The following is a 13,855-nucleotide window of genomic DNA, read 5'->3' as shown; positions in this document are numbered from 1 at the left end:
CACCGGGGACAGGCTGGCTGAAGCTGCCCAATACCATCCATTCTGGGATGGATCCTGGACTGTCCATTTTCACTGTGTTGTCTTCTCCAGATAGCACACACGTGGAAGCAGCCTTTGGACAAGCTGCGATGATGTGGCACGATCCCTTTGGCCTTTATGGGAGATGCAGGTCTCTCCTTGTCATGCTCAGGTTTGTAACAGGGGCTTCCTAGGCAGCACCAAGCACCTACCGAAGCACTGGGACTCATTAGTTCCATCAGTCATGATCAGGCAACAAGCACCAGGACAGTCCTCCCCAGCCCTCCAGAGAGAAGTGACCCTGGCCCCAACTCTGGCCCTTTGTCTTTGGAGCTATGCCTTGGTATTCTTCCTATAGCTAACTACAGCAAGAACGAACTCATACCCGGAGGAGAAGCCTCAGCCAGGCAATTCTTGCTCTTCCACTATGAATCTGAGATCAAGAATTACCAGCTAACAGGGATCCTTGAATGCAAGGTCAAGGTGCTGAGACAGAGTCTAAGCAGGGTCTAGTCAAAGGCACGCATGCACATTTATGTGTATGTACGTGTGTGCATGCACATGCAAACTATGTGAGCACTGGCCATCTGTCTCCACAAAGTTGGGAGAAGCCTTGTCTTCCATAGCTCAGTGTGTCTGGGACACACAGAGCCCACCTTTATTTGGCTCCTGTCTGCGATGTCGACAAGGTGGCCAGGTCTCCCTTCAGCAAGGCTGTGTAACCCAAGCAGGGCTGAGAGGGGTCTGTGCTCTTTGTATCTAGGAAGCCCTTATTAAGATAGACACCTTCTGCATGCAGACACAACTCCAGGATAAGGGGGCTGTGGGTGGACCTGACGCCTCTCATCCTCCTGTGCATGTAGGATGTAAGACCACAGAAGGCTCCATGGCCTCAGAGAATTCCTCCAGCTCAGCTCCTCACTGAGCAGATGAGTAGAGAGGCCAGGCGGGATGAAGATGCTTGTCGCAGCCAAGGGCAAGCCTGGGCCCTGTGTGCAGTTCTCCAACTGAGCACTCTCTACCATGCCTGACAGAGGATGGTGTATTGAACCCACTGAGTTCAGGCTTTGCCCCCCGCATTCAGCTGCTCCTGCACCCTTGACATGAGGCCCAGCCTAGGTCAGCCTGACTAACACGGAGATCCTAAGTCCTTTGTTGCCACTTTCCATGTGCAGATAGCCACCTCTATTATCACAGGGCAACACTGCGATACATCTGAAGCCCAGCTGACAGGTATTAATCAACTGGACACCGTGATAAACAGCTCTGCCTGACACATTGTCAGGGCAAGCTCTGCTGGTTTATAGCTCACTGCCTTGGTGGAGGGAATGTGAAATACCAGGAGAAAAGCAAGCCAGCACCAATATATGCCCAAGAAGGTTCCATCGGCCTCTACCACACCACAGCCAGTCAGTCCACCCAGACATGGACTCAGAGGTAAGACCAGGGGTCTGGGTAAATTAGACTCACTACTAATTTACTAAATTCTATGACGCCTCTGAGACAAGAGAACTGGAATCATTGCTTCTATTCAGAGAAGCTTCCCATTTTAGAAGAGATGATGTGCATTGGGGTTATGTCCCGCAAAAACCACAGGCTGGAGTCCTAAAGACACCCCCGGGCCTATGAATTTAAAAATAAGGTTTTTGAAGATGTAATCAAATTAAGATGAAGTAATTAGGATGGGCCCTAATCCAGTGTGAAGGTGACATAACAGAAAGAAATTGGACACACAGACAGACGCACAAGCACTGGAATGCCATGGGAACAGGTTAAGTAGAAACTGGGTGTCATGTCTACAAAATAAGGACCACTAAGAATCACCAGCAACCAGGAGAAGCCAAGAAGGGCTGAGACAGAACCTTGTCACAGCCCTCACAGGGAACCAGTCCTGAGGACACCCTAACCTTGATTTCCAGCCTCTAGAACCAAGACCATATATCACAGCTGTTTAAGCTGACCAATGCCATGCTTGGTTACAGGATGCCTAGGAAGCTAATAATACAACCTACATAAGTCACTATGGAAGGCTGGCTCCTTGACCCCGTGAGTAAAATAGCCAACCCCAGATCCATAGACACAAGTCACAGGAATAAATGTGCCCCTTACCAATTAATTTAATTACAAGGTAAAATAAGAGAAGTTTATTGAACAATTGCTGTAACTGAGTCTTTTTACTTTTCCCTTAGCAGTTTGCCAACAGGCTTCTCTCTTTTGAATCGAGGTCTTATGTAGTCCATGCTGGCCCCAAACTCACGCTGCATCCGAGAGTGGCCTTGAACTTCTGATCCTCCAGCCTTCACCTCCCCAGTACTGGGATGACAGGTGTGTACCACTACTGCTGGTTTATATGGTGCTGGGGATGGAACCAGGGGCGTGTGCATGTCAGGCAAGTGCTCTATTAACTGAGCCACGTTCCCTTGTACTCCTACTTGGGGTTCTCATTCAGGAACATTTCTGTTCCATGATCCTGGGGTCAGGGTGAAGGGGTCCTTCCAGAAAGGCACAGGCTGGCTGGCTGGCTGCTCTGTGCTTCAGCTGCCCAGGGATAGCGACTCTGTGACCCAGTTAAGGACTACGGCAAAGCCAAAGACGCAGGCCCGCGACTGCATTAGTGAAGGGGGCGGCCCACGCCACTACTGACTAATGGTTTGTTTGGGGCCAGGAAACTGTCTCCCGTGAGAAAATATATTATTCTATAATTTCCTTAAAATATTAAAAGTGGAGCTCCGCTGCGAGAAGCCCAACCTGCATGTATTGGCACCGTCTGCAGGAGGGAGGACATGACTGAAGGGCTTTGGAGCTAGAGCCTGGCTTTGGGAGCTAGAAGCGGCCTCGGGGAGGTAGAGCCTGGTTTGGGGGCTCTAGTCCGCCTTTTGACTTCAGAAGGCTGTCTGGGGAGAGCAGATTTTCTATTCCTCCACCCAGCAGGACCCTGAACATACTCAGCCTCCACTACCCAAAGACCTTGAAAGAATTACGCTCCAGTGTGCAGACATATGAGGATGGAGAAAAACAAGTCACTTAAAAGCCTGGTCCCACAGAGTGGTGGTGTGTTGGGAAAGCTTGCTGAAGACCTCAGCCGGACAGTGCACAGGGCACCTGGGTTTTCTCTAGGGAGGTGGCTCAGCACTGGCTGCTCTCCAGAGGACCCAGGTTCAATGTCCAGTACCCACACAACAGTTCATAACCATCTGCAATTCTATTCTAGATCTGGATAGAAGTATTACAGACAGTTGGCTATGGGACTGACCCCATGTATCAGGAAGAGAAAGGGAATCTCTCAAGCCCCAGGAAGGTGAAGAAATTGGGGTGAGAACCCTAGTAGACATTAAGAATATTGTACTTCCTTGAAGCACCCAGTCAATGAGGGACTAGAGAGGGCAGGGAATTGTGATCAGGATCATAAAAGCTACTGTTCCCCATCAAATCACCATATGGGTCATTTTGCTTTCTGTTTAAAATGAGAGAAGCTGGGTGGTGGAGGCACATGCCTTTAATCCCAGCACTTGGGAACCAGAGACAGGTGGATCTCTGTGAGTTCGAGGCCAGCCTGGGCTACAGAGTGAGTTACAGGAAAGGTGCAAAGCTACACAGAGAAACCCTGTCTCGAAAAACCAAAAAAAAAAAAAAAAAAAAAAAAAAAAAAAAAAAAAAAAAGAAAGAAAAAGAAGGAAAAACAAACCATCTCACTTTCACTATTTGCAGTCTTGATAACTAGTTATTACAGAGGAAGTGTCTTGTTTCTCATGCCACAAAAAAGTCAAAGTTATCTGAGGCACTAATCTCAGTCTCTCATCTGGGGTGGGGACTCATCATCGGGGTGTCCACACAGGACAGCAGGACCCAGGTGAAGGAATTAAAATGGGGAGGGAGGCTATCTTGGTCAATGTTCTACTGCTGTGAAGAGACACCATGGCCACAGCAACTCTTATCAAGGAAAGTATTTAATTGGGTGGCTTACAGTTTCAGAAGTTTGGTCCACTGTTGCGGCGGTGCAGAGCATGGTGGCACACAGGCAGACGTGGTGCTGGAGAAACTGAGAGTTCTACATCTGGATCTGCAGGCAGCAGGAAGAGAGAGACACCGGGACTAGCTTGAGCTTTTGAAGGCCCCAAACGCGCCCCCCAACCACACACACACACACACACACACACACACACACACACACACACACACACACCGCTTCCTCCCATGAGGTTACACCTCCTAATCCCTCGTAAGAAGCACCTCTCCCTAATGAGCGAACATTCTGATGTATTAGCCCATGGGGGCCATTCTTATTCAAGCCACCCTAGGGGACTTGGCAGCAGAGCACTGACTTCATGCACAAAGCCCTGGGTTCGATCTCCAGTTCTTCCCCTCTTCAAAAATGGAGATTCAGGGTGGTGGCTGCTCAGGTGTCAGTGGAACTGGTAAGTGATGGACATGCCTCAAATCCTCACCATTATTCTCAAAGCAGACAGAACTGTGGGGTGGTGAGTCTGTCAGATGTCAGAGGTAGCTGGAGCCACCGAGATTCCCAGAACCTTTCTTTCATCCCGGGATCTTCTCCATGCTCCCAGATCAGAAAGCAGCTCCTAAGGAGCCTGTAGGACTCGGCTGGCTAGGGACCGGAGAGGAAAGGAAAGGGTGTGGCTGGACCAAGGGCTGCCAGCCCACCGGGGAGCCCCAGTGCTTCCTCTATGGCCTTGTCCTCCACCGGTGTTCTCCTGATCCACACACTCCCAGCTCAGCCATTGCAATGGTTCAGAAACTAAATTCAGTGTGCCAACAGCACATCAGCACAATGCCCACCTGACTCGGGGCTGCAAAGTACTCTAGGGAGCAAGTGTCACAATGCCCAGGGGAGTCCTTTGCAGCTCCAGTGGCCAGGCCTGGCAGGGGCTGTTAGAGCAGCCGGAATGGTGCCACAAGAGGAGAGCCGGAACCTCAGCATTCCACATCTGGAATGGCTAGCTGGCTGCATCCTTCCTGCTTATCACATCCATAATAGCAGGTCATGTTGGGCTACAGACAACAGCAAGAGACACAAAATGAAATAATGGAGCCCTCATATCGATTCATTCAGCAGCAGCCAAGCTGGTCTAGAAGATACAGTAAATATGGGTGGTGCCTGCATGAACTTAAACAATCACTGGCTTATTAGCTCTTGGCACCCGGAATAGGGCTGGGATTGATGCCTGGGATTCCCTCTAATCTTATCTATTTTACAAGTGAGCCTGTCTTCCCATTTCTGTGTAGGAATTGCAGTTTTACATCCATTACATTTCAATTAGCATTGCAGATCTCCCTTTCCCTACCACTAGCAGGCTGCACACATACCGAATGTCAATATTTTTCTCTCGTTTTATTATGCTAATCACAGGAGGAGCCCGTGGTGGGGTGTTTGCTAGGTTCTTGCTGGAGTCAGAGCTGTCCCTTCGACTCAGATGCACCATTTACAAGCAGCTCGTTTTCCCGGGCAGGCGCTTCCCACATCCACAGACAAGCGAGGCTAATGGGGCTGAAGTAAAGAATGTGTCTGCCTAAGTGACCTCCTCATCAGCGGGCGTCTGAATATCGAGAAGCCACGCCGCTCCTCCTTATCTGTGCATCTGTCAGCTGCTGTCCCACCCTGCTGCCAGCTGATGCAGAAGTGAGCAAAGCCAAAAGAGGGACAGGATCCGGTCTCGGAACTGAGCACCGCTGTTGTCCCATGCTTGGTCTACTCACCCCGTGTCTCTGTCCTGTGGTTCTAGTCAGTTGGATATGTGAATGCCAAGACTGACATCCTACAGCCCTGGCAATGGCCATTCCACAGAAGAGCAAATAACATGTATTTGATGTCTCTGTCTTCTGCCAGCAAGAGGAGGCAGACAGTCCCCACTGAAGGAGGACTTAGACTCAAAGTTTGTGACACCCAAAAAGTACAGGTTTTCAAGGAAGTGCCCTGGAGCAAAGTCCCTGCACCAGAGGGTGTCGGGTCCAGCAGGAAGGGTCCGCCAGAGGTTGGCTTTGCCATGAACCCTGGGACAGCTCTTCAGAAGGCATCCTGCTCTGATGGAATGGACAGACATTTGGCCTCCTGCTTTGGGGTTTCTACTAGCCGCCCCTCCCAATTGTAGGGTAGGCCCAGGACCTGGGTTCCCTCCTGACCCTGGGTTCCCTCCTGACCCATGACCTACTCTCACTTTCCTGTGCTCTCTGCTTGATGATTTTCCAGTCCTTCACAGATGCCTAAACACGCTCCTGCTCCATTTCCGTCATCCCTTCCCCTCCCTGCCTGTCCCCTCTTCCACTCCCCTGGACATTTTCCCTCAGTTCCTATTCCTCCCCCAGTCTCCTGTCCTTCCTCTTCACTTTGCCACACAGATCCTCGTGTCTCTGAGGCCTTCTCAGATAAGAGCCTCAGTTGAGGGCTGGAGAGATGGCTCGGGTTAAGAGTGCTGACTCTTCTTCCAGAGGACCTGAGTTCAATTCCCAGCACCCACATGGCAGCTCACACCTGTCTGAAACTCCAGTTTCAGGGGACCTGACACCCATGGCAAAAACACAAATGCACATAAAAATAAAATAAAATATATTTTTAAAAAAAAAGAGCCTCAGTTGAACCTTGTCCCACCCTCTCTACCTAATTCACATTAGGTTCACTTCGCCACCGCAGTGAAACCCCTCAGAGGTGGTGTTATGGGTGGAATCAGAGCCTCCAAAACCAAATGCGGACGTCTTTACCGCGGCACCTCAGCGTTTGTGACCTCATTTGGAACTAGGATGGCTGCACATGCAGTTAGTGACCATGAGGTCACACACAACCTGGACTGCACAGAGAGATCTGTCCCAGGGGAGAAGGAGAGGAGGAGGAGGAGGAGGAGGAGGAGGAGGAGGAGGAGGAGGAGGAGGAGGAGGAATGCATGTTTGGGAATGAAGCTGTGGGTCAGAGGCAGAGCACTTGATGGGCATGTACAAGGCCTGGGGTTCCAAGCCCAGTACAAATAAAGCAAGAAAAGAAGGAAGGAGAGAGAGAAGGGACTGGAGGGGAGAGGGAAAGGGAAGGGGGGATGGAAACAGAGAGGGTCCCTGTATTTTCTAGGCCCCTCTGTGGGACCGTCTGCCCTGGTGCTCAGTGCAGCAGCTTTCTTTGTTTTCTAGTCTATCTTACTCCCCCTCCACCAAATGACTGGCGATTGGGGTCTGAACATCTTTGGGGCTTTAGGGCTTTATTCTGTCTACCACATTCACCCATTCCAATGAAAACACTGACTCCTTTCCTCAACCCATGTCCCTTCCAGAGTATGCACATGGCCAGGGGCCTCTGCTCCCCAGAGAGGATGGTAGCCTGGGCAGGGCAAATAACTGCAGAGGGAGCTCTCACAGAGTTGAGAGAATCATCTGACAGACAGGAAAACAAAGAGGTGCCAAAGTGAGTCTGAGGTTTCGGCGGGAGTGCTGGAAGGATGGGATCATAATTTCCCAAGGCAGAAGAGAAGCGTGTTTGGAGGAAGTGGAGGTGCCCCTGGGCCTGGATCTGTCGAGCAGGTGTTGCAAGGAGACATCGGAGTCTAAAACCCTGGGAGAGACGCAAATGCTGGACTTATTTGTATGTGGGTAACATTTAGACACTTGAGGCCTGATGAAAGTCCCTTGGCACGGGGAAGAGATTTGAGGATGGAGATATCCAGTCTCAGAGACAGGACATAGGTTGGCAAAGAAGCCTGAGAAGGAGCAGCAAGGGGAATCAGAGAAAACCTGATAAAATCTGGAATCCAAGACCTAAGTAACCCACAGCATCCGTTGCTAGATGCAAACTAAGAATTAATTGGCTGTTGGCAACACCAGAGTCTCTGAGCACAGGGAGAGGAATTCCAGGGTCATGGAAGGCCAGGGCTGAATGGAATGGGTCCACAGACTATGGAAGATTGCCAGTGGCCAGAGAGGAACCAAGAGGGAAAATTTAGCTTCTGAATTCCAAAATACACTCCGGAGCTACAGAGTTCAAGACAGAGTGAGGCTGGCACGGGGCAGACATCCACCAATGGGACGAGCCTTGCTTGTGCAGTCAGTGTGTTTCAGCAGCGTGAAGGAGACGTCCAACACCAAAGGGATGGTCTGCTCCAAACAGAGCAAGAACGACTGGATAGCCATGGGAAAAAGAAAGCCAGCCTCTTTCTTGTGGGTGTGTCTCTGTGTGTGTGGTTTTCTTTTTGTTGTTGTTTTGTTTTTTGTTGTTTTTTTTTTTTTTAAATGCAGGCAAGAGTAATGGTTCGGAGCTTAAGAGCATTTGCTGTTCTTGAAGAGGACCCACACTTCATTCCCGAGGACCCACACTTCATTCCCGAGGACCCACACTTCATTCCCAGAATCTACATGGCAGCTTACAATCATCTGTGACTCCATTTTCAGGGGATCCAGTGCCGCCTTCTGGCCTTCATAGGCACCAGGTATGCATATGTACACAGAAATGCATTCAGGCGAAACACTCATACACACATAATAAAAAAGTCTTTAAAGAAGAGCTACATAGCCTTCTTCCTCGGTGCTGCCTATGAGGTGGCTGCCATCTGTTTAGCGGCATCATGGCTGCCCTCTGGCCTCTGGTGATGCCCAAGATCATCAAAAAGAGGACCAAAAAGTTCATCCTGCACCAGTCAGACCGATATGTCAAAATTAAGCGAAACTAGCGGAAACCCAGAGGTATCGACAACAGGGTGCGGAGAAGATTCAAGGGCCAGATCCTCATGCCTAACATTGGTTACGGGAGCAACAAGAAAACCAAGCACATGCTGCCTAGCGGCTTCCGGAAGTTTCTGGTCCACAATGTCAAGGAGCTGGAAGTGCTGCTGATGTGCAACCAATCTTACTGTGCTGAGATTGCTCACAACGTTTCCTCCAAGAACCGAAAGCCATTGTGGAAAGAGCAGCACAGCTGGCCATCAGGGTCACCAATCCCAACGCCAGGCTACGCAGCGAAGAAAATGAGTAGATGGCTTGCCTCTGTGTTTTATTTGTGTTTAAATAAAACCACAAAAACTGCCGCCTTGGTAAAAACAAAAAAACAAAAACAAAAACAAAAAAAAGGAGAAATATATAGCAAGTTAACATTGGGCAAAGGATATGAATGGGCTTATCTTCAAAGAAGACACTCGGTTGGCCTAACAGCTGTAAAAATGCAGGACATCAGCAGTTACATTGCTCTAAGACCACACCAAGGTACCGCATCGCACCCACTCGGTTGCTTGTCTCCCTGAAGACACATGATGAGTGTTGCATGGATGTGGTGAGTGACTTCAAAACATGTTTGCAGCTGGGCAGTGGTGGCGCACGCCTTTAATCCCAGCACTCGGGAGGCAGAGGCAGGCGGATCTCTATGAGTTCGAGGCCAGCCTGGGCTACTAAATGAGTTCCAGGAAAGGCGCAAAGCTACACAGAGAAACTCTGTCTCGAAAAACAAAACAAAACAAAACAAAACAAAAAAAAACATGCTTGCAGTTTCTCCAAGTTAGAGCTAAGTGTGGTAGGTAGCACACACCTTTAATCCTAGCCCTCAGAGGGCAGAGGCAGTCGGATATCTGTGAGTTCAAGGCCAGCCTGGTCTACATAGCAAGTTCCAGACCAGACAGGGTTGCACAGTGAGATCCTTTCTCAAAAACCAACAACCAAAATGTCAGAGTTGGGTCAGTACACAGCAGGTATAGTGATTGTGTTCACTGCTACGTACTTCAGGTTTGCAGCGTCTGAGCTTCTAGGAATTCTCCTTTCTCTGCTTCTCATCACCACAGCAACACATGCTACTGTGTCTGGCTTTGTGTGGGTTCTGGGGGTCTGAACTCACATCATCACACTTGTGCAGCAAGTACTTTAACCACTGAGCCATCTCCCCAGCATGTGCTCCCTCCCTCCCTCTCTCCCTCCCTCCCTCCCTCTCTCCCTCCCTCCCTCCCTCCTTCCCTCCTTCCTAAGACAGGGTCATACTATATAGCCTTGGCTGGCCTAGAACTAGCTATGCAGACCAGGCTGGTCTTGAACTCACAGATCTTCTGCTTCTGCCTCCCGAGTGCTGTGATCAAAGCATGTGCTACACCTGGCCCACTAAGATTTTCTTCAAAAGTAAAAATATGTACAGCTTATTGTGGACAATTATGCCTCGAGCAAAGCTACCAGAGGCATGGTGGGGGTGGCAAAGGGACATTGCCTAAGAGACAACTATAAACAGCCAGTTATAAATAATGAGTGAAAGTTCAACATGTTTGGCCGCTGAAGGAGAAAACATGAGGTACCACCTTTGCCCACCAGATGGTGAAACTTCTGCTAAAGGCCTTGCTGGGTTCTGGCGAGGGCTCCAGTGGCTCCCTGTCTAACTACACTCACTAAGGTCACTTTGCCTCTGTTCCACGCCAGAAGCAAAGCTATACTGACATGACACATGCCTAGGCTTCTGGGCAGATGGAGCCTCCTTTCCAGAGCTTCCAGATCCAAGACAGGCACATCGAAATGTGTGTAAGCATGAGTCTCCGGGTCAAATGGCCCAATGTGGCAGTACCAGTGCCTGCTCTGATCCTTTGCTATGGGAGCGCTTTTTCAGACAAGGCTGATATTCCCTTGCTTATTCCCAGAGTGAGTCTGTGGTCTGATGGTCCTGTAAAGAAGCTCTAACTCCTGAGTCAGGAAACCAGAGCCTGGGAATTTGGCTAAGCCAGAGACACGGAAGCCACCTTCATCCCTTGCTCAAACAAAATTGTCTGACGCATGCTGGAAGTCTTCTCTGGCCACCGTCTCTGTTGCCTTCTGTGGGTTTGATAAAACTTTGTGAATGGCAGCAAGATTGTCCCCCACAAGGAAGATGACTGGCAGGTGGGCTGCACAGGCACATTTGCCCCAGGGCAAGGATGACCAAGTTTATGTTGACCTGACCTTAAGATCAGGTTCCCACTCAGCGACAGCAACACTTCAAGAAGAGAATGACTCCTCCAGAAGAATGACCGTCCTGCATGGAGGAACCAGTCCTGCCCTGGGAGGGAGCTTAAGGGAGATTGGTCATTGGTAGAGACCACAACTCTTCCAGACTTGCCCAGACAGCTACCAGGGCAGAACTGAGCCCTAGGCAGGGCATAGATAATTTGTGAACACAGATATCAGTTTTGGATAGTGGAGAAATGACTAAGGACACTCACAGATATTGATCAACACATGGGTGGTCCTTCTGATGAATGCCCATGGGACAAAAGAGTGAAGGAAACTGTGCAAATGATGTTCCTCCTTGGTTCTTAGACCTCTCTGTTGAAATGGCCAATCTAGTTAGTACACAGAGAGGAACAGGTATTCAAAGGACAGGACAGCAGCATCCTGTCACCCAGAGTTCTGGGCAGCCTAGGTGAGATGGCAGAACAGCGGCTGCTGACCTACTCTTGACTCCATAGTGTTCAAGTCATAGTGTTCTGGGGAAAGACAGTGACTATCCTTGAGGTGGCTCCAAGATGCTGTGAGGTTCGAGGCCTTTTTTTCTCTGCTGTCCCCTCTGACTTTGACCCTTTCCATTTCAGCTCCTTGTAGACTGTTTCTTGTCACCTACTTCACTGGGCTTCTGTGAGGACCAGAGAAAAGAGCCAGCTGCAAAAGTCACTGGTGCAGTCGAAAGTTTTCTCTGGTCCCACCTGGCCCCACAGTCCCACAGCCGCTTATAAAAATAATCATTCGGAGGCTTCATATGGTTTATAGACTATATGGCCTGTGACAGGCCTCTTGCTATCTTAAATTAACCCATTTCTATTCATCTATGCTTTGCCACGTGTACCATGGCTTTTCTGGTCTGCTGGCATGTTGCTCCTCTAGACTCTGCCTTTTTCTTTCCTGTCTCTCCCATTGGATTTCCCACCTGCCTCTAAGCTGCTTTGCCATAGGCCAATTTATTAACCAATGGGAACAACACATATTCACAGTGTACAGAAAGACATCTCCCAGCACACTGGTGACCACATCTGGCCTCCACATATACACTGTGTTGGAGCCCACTCCCAGAGGGGTACACTGAGGAGCTATCTAGAGATGTGCTTTGGCACCCATACTCTATTCTGTGATGTAGATGAAGGGGTTCCCAGCCATGGAGTGCATTCTCTCATACCCAGACCTCTGTTCCCCAGTAATCCCTGTGGGAACCTCATCCATAGCCTAGCCTGTTTCACCTTGGGCTCTGCAATGAGAACCCTAAAATATCACTGTTTGAAAATGATATATTCATATATGCCAGAGCATAGCGAAAACTGGGGAACCCAAAAAACAAAAATTCATTTTTTTTTCATTTGAGCAAAATATATAATATACACATTGGAAAACACCACAATGAAACCTATTCTTTCACAAAATGGCGGTATACTCTCACAAACACCATTCTCTCATAGTCCAGAGGACAGAGTCCAATGTCCTGGTGTGGGCAAAGTCACCCCCTCTCCAGCTTCCAGCAGCTCTTGACTTGTGGTAGCATCAGGCCAGTCCACACATGACATCCCTCTGTGTGCACTGCTGGCTCTATGTTTATAGGAGAACATACTGGATTAGGAGCATCCTAATGACCTCCTCTTCTCACAGTCATTATCTGTGAGGACCCAGTCTCCAAACAAGGTCTCTACTGGGGATTCAGACTTCAACACGTGAGTTTAGAGAATACAGTTCTGTCCTTGAGCCTAGAGAGAGCAGGTCTGAGGCCACCAGAGGTACAAAATGCAGAGCTTTGCAAAAAAGCAATGACAGGACCCATCCCAGGACCGCCATTTGCAGGATGACCACAAAAATTAGCTGAAATTAGGATACCCTACAGAGACACTGTCCATGTTGCAAGGCTCCTGGATTGATTCTCCAAACAGCATGGTGAAACAGGACAGATTTATATCACCGTTGCTTTGACAGGTTCACTATCAGAATGGAGGCAATTGATGAGATAAACAGTTTCAGGAGAGCTCAGTATTAAACTGTCATTTTGTCAATAAAACGTCATTTCATCAATATAATGTCTGTGGGCCTGAATGCTTCTGCATAGTTAATTCTGCTGATGCATTAGGGAATGTTCTACACAATATTAATCAAAAAGTAGTGTCAATAGAAGGGCAATATATAAACCCAGATGTAAAGATTACAAACCTCTCTGAAAGCAGTATTCCCACCAAGACACTCCTCATCTAAGAATATTTGTATTTTTTTTCATAAAACTGCAATTTGAAAAATCAGGTGATCAATGGAGTGCAACTAGAGTAATAGAGAGAGATCCCTTGAGGAGTTAATTTCTACAAAACATTGTTTGATAAATTGCACTTAATATTGGGAAGGTCCTCTGAAGATAAGAATGACCCCCTCCCTGGCGCCTCTGGACAGTTCTTCTGCCTGGAACCCAACAGAGCTTTGGGGTCCTTGAACACAGCCGGAAGCCGCAGGGCTCTGGACATCTTTACGAAATTTGGGTTGTTTTAGAATCTCCTGCTTTCCCACCTGCTTGCTGGGCAGGTGTCTGGAAAGCTGCTAGAAATGCCTGATCCTCTTTGCAACTGACCAAAGCCCCTGTGGGCCAAGGTTCTGCTTCCCACTCTTGCTCCAGCCTGGGACTCGCACACTTCTCCCTTCCTCTCCTGGCCTTACCCATGCCCCCGGCTCCAGCCCTCCTCTCCCATCCTGAGCCTGCATCCCTCTGAGGCCTCTGGGGCCCAGGTTCCCATCTCAAAGGCCCTCATCCTGGGACCACCGTATGCAGGGAACGTGTAGTCCTTGCTTGGGACCAACAGGAACAAGGGACCACAGAGAGAATTTCCACAGTGACAACAGAAAAAGGCTTTGAAATACACTCACAGTCCTCTCATAGGATTCGTGGTCTGGG

The 13,855-nt window shown here is 49.1% G+C and overlaps 1 pseudogene; it reads left to right on the top strand.

Annotated features, from left to right (window-relative positions):
- Window positions 1-8,573: 8,573 nt before the first annotated feature.
- LOC121828295 (large ribosomal subunit protein eL32 pseudogene) lies at window positions 8,574-9,017 on the top strand (annotated as a pseudogene).
- The last annotated feature ends 4,838 nt before the right edge of the window (window positions 9,018-13,855 follow it).

This window comes from Peromyscus maniculatus, chromosome 3, assembly GCF_049852395.1.
Source record: "Peromyscus maniculatus bairdii isolate BWxNUB_F1_BW_parent chromosome 3, HU_Pman_BW_mat_3.1, whole genome shotgun sequence".
Lineage (NCBI taxonomy): Eukaryota > Metazoa > Chordata > Mammalia > Rodentia > Cricetidae > Peromyscus > Peromyscus maniculatus.
The sequence above is the reverse complement of the archived record's forward strand: the minus strand, read 5'-3'. Positions and strand labels throughout refer to the sequence as shown.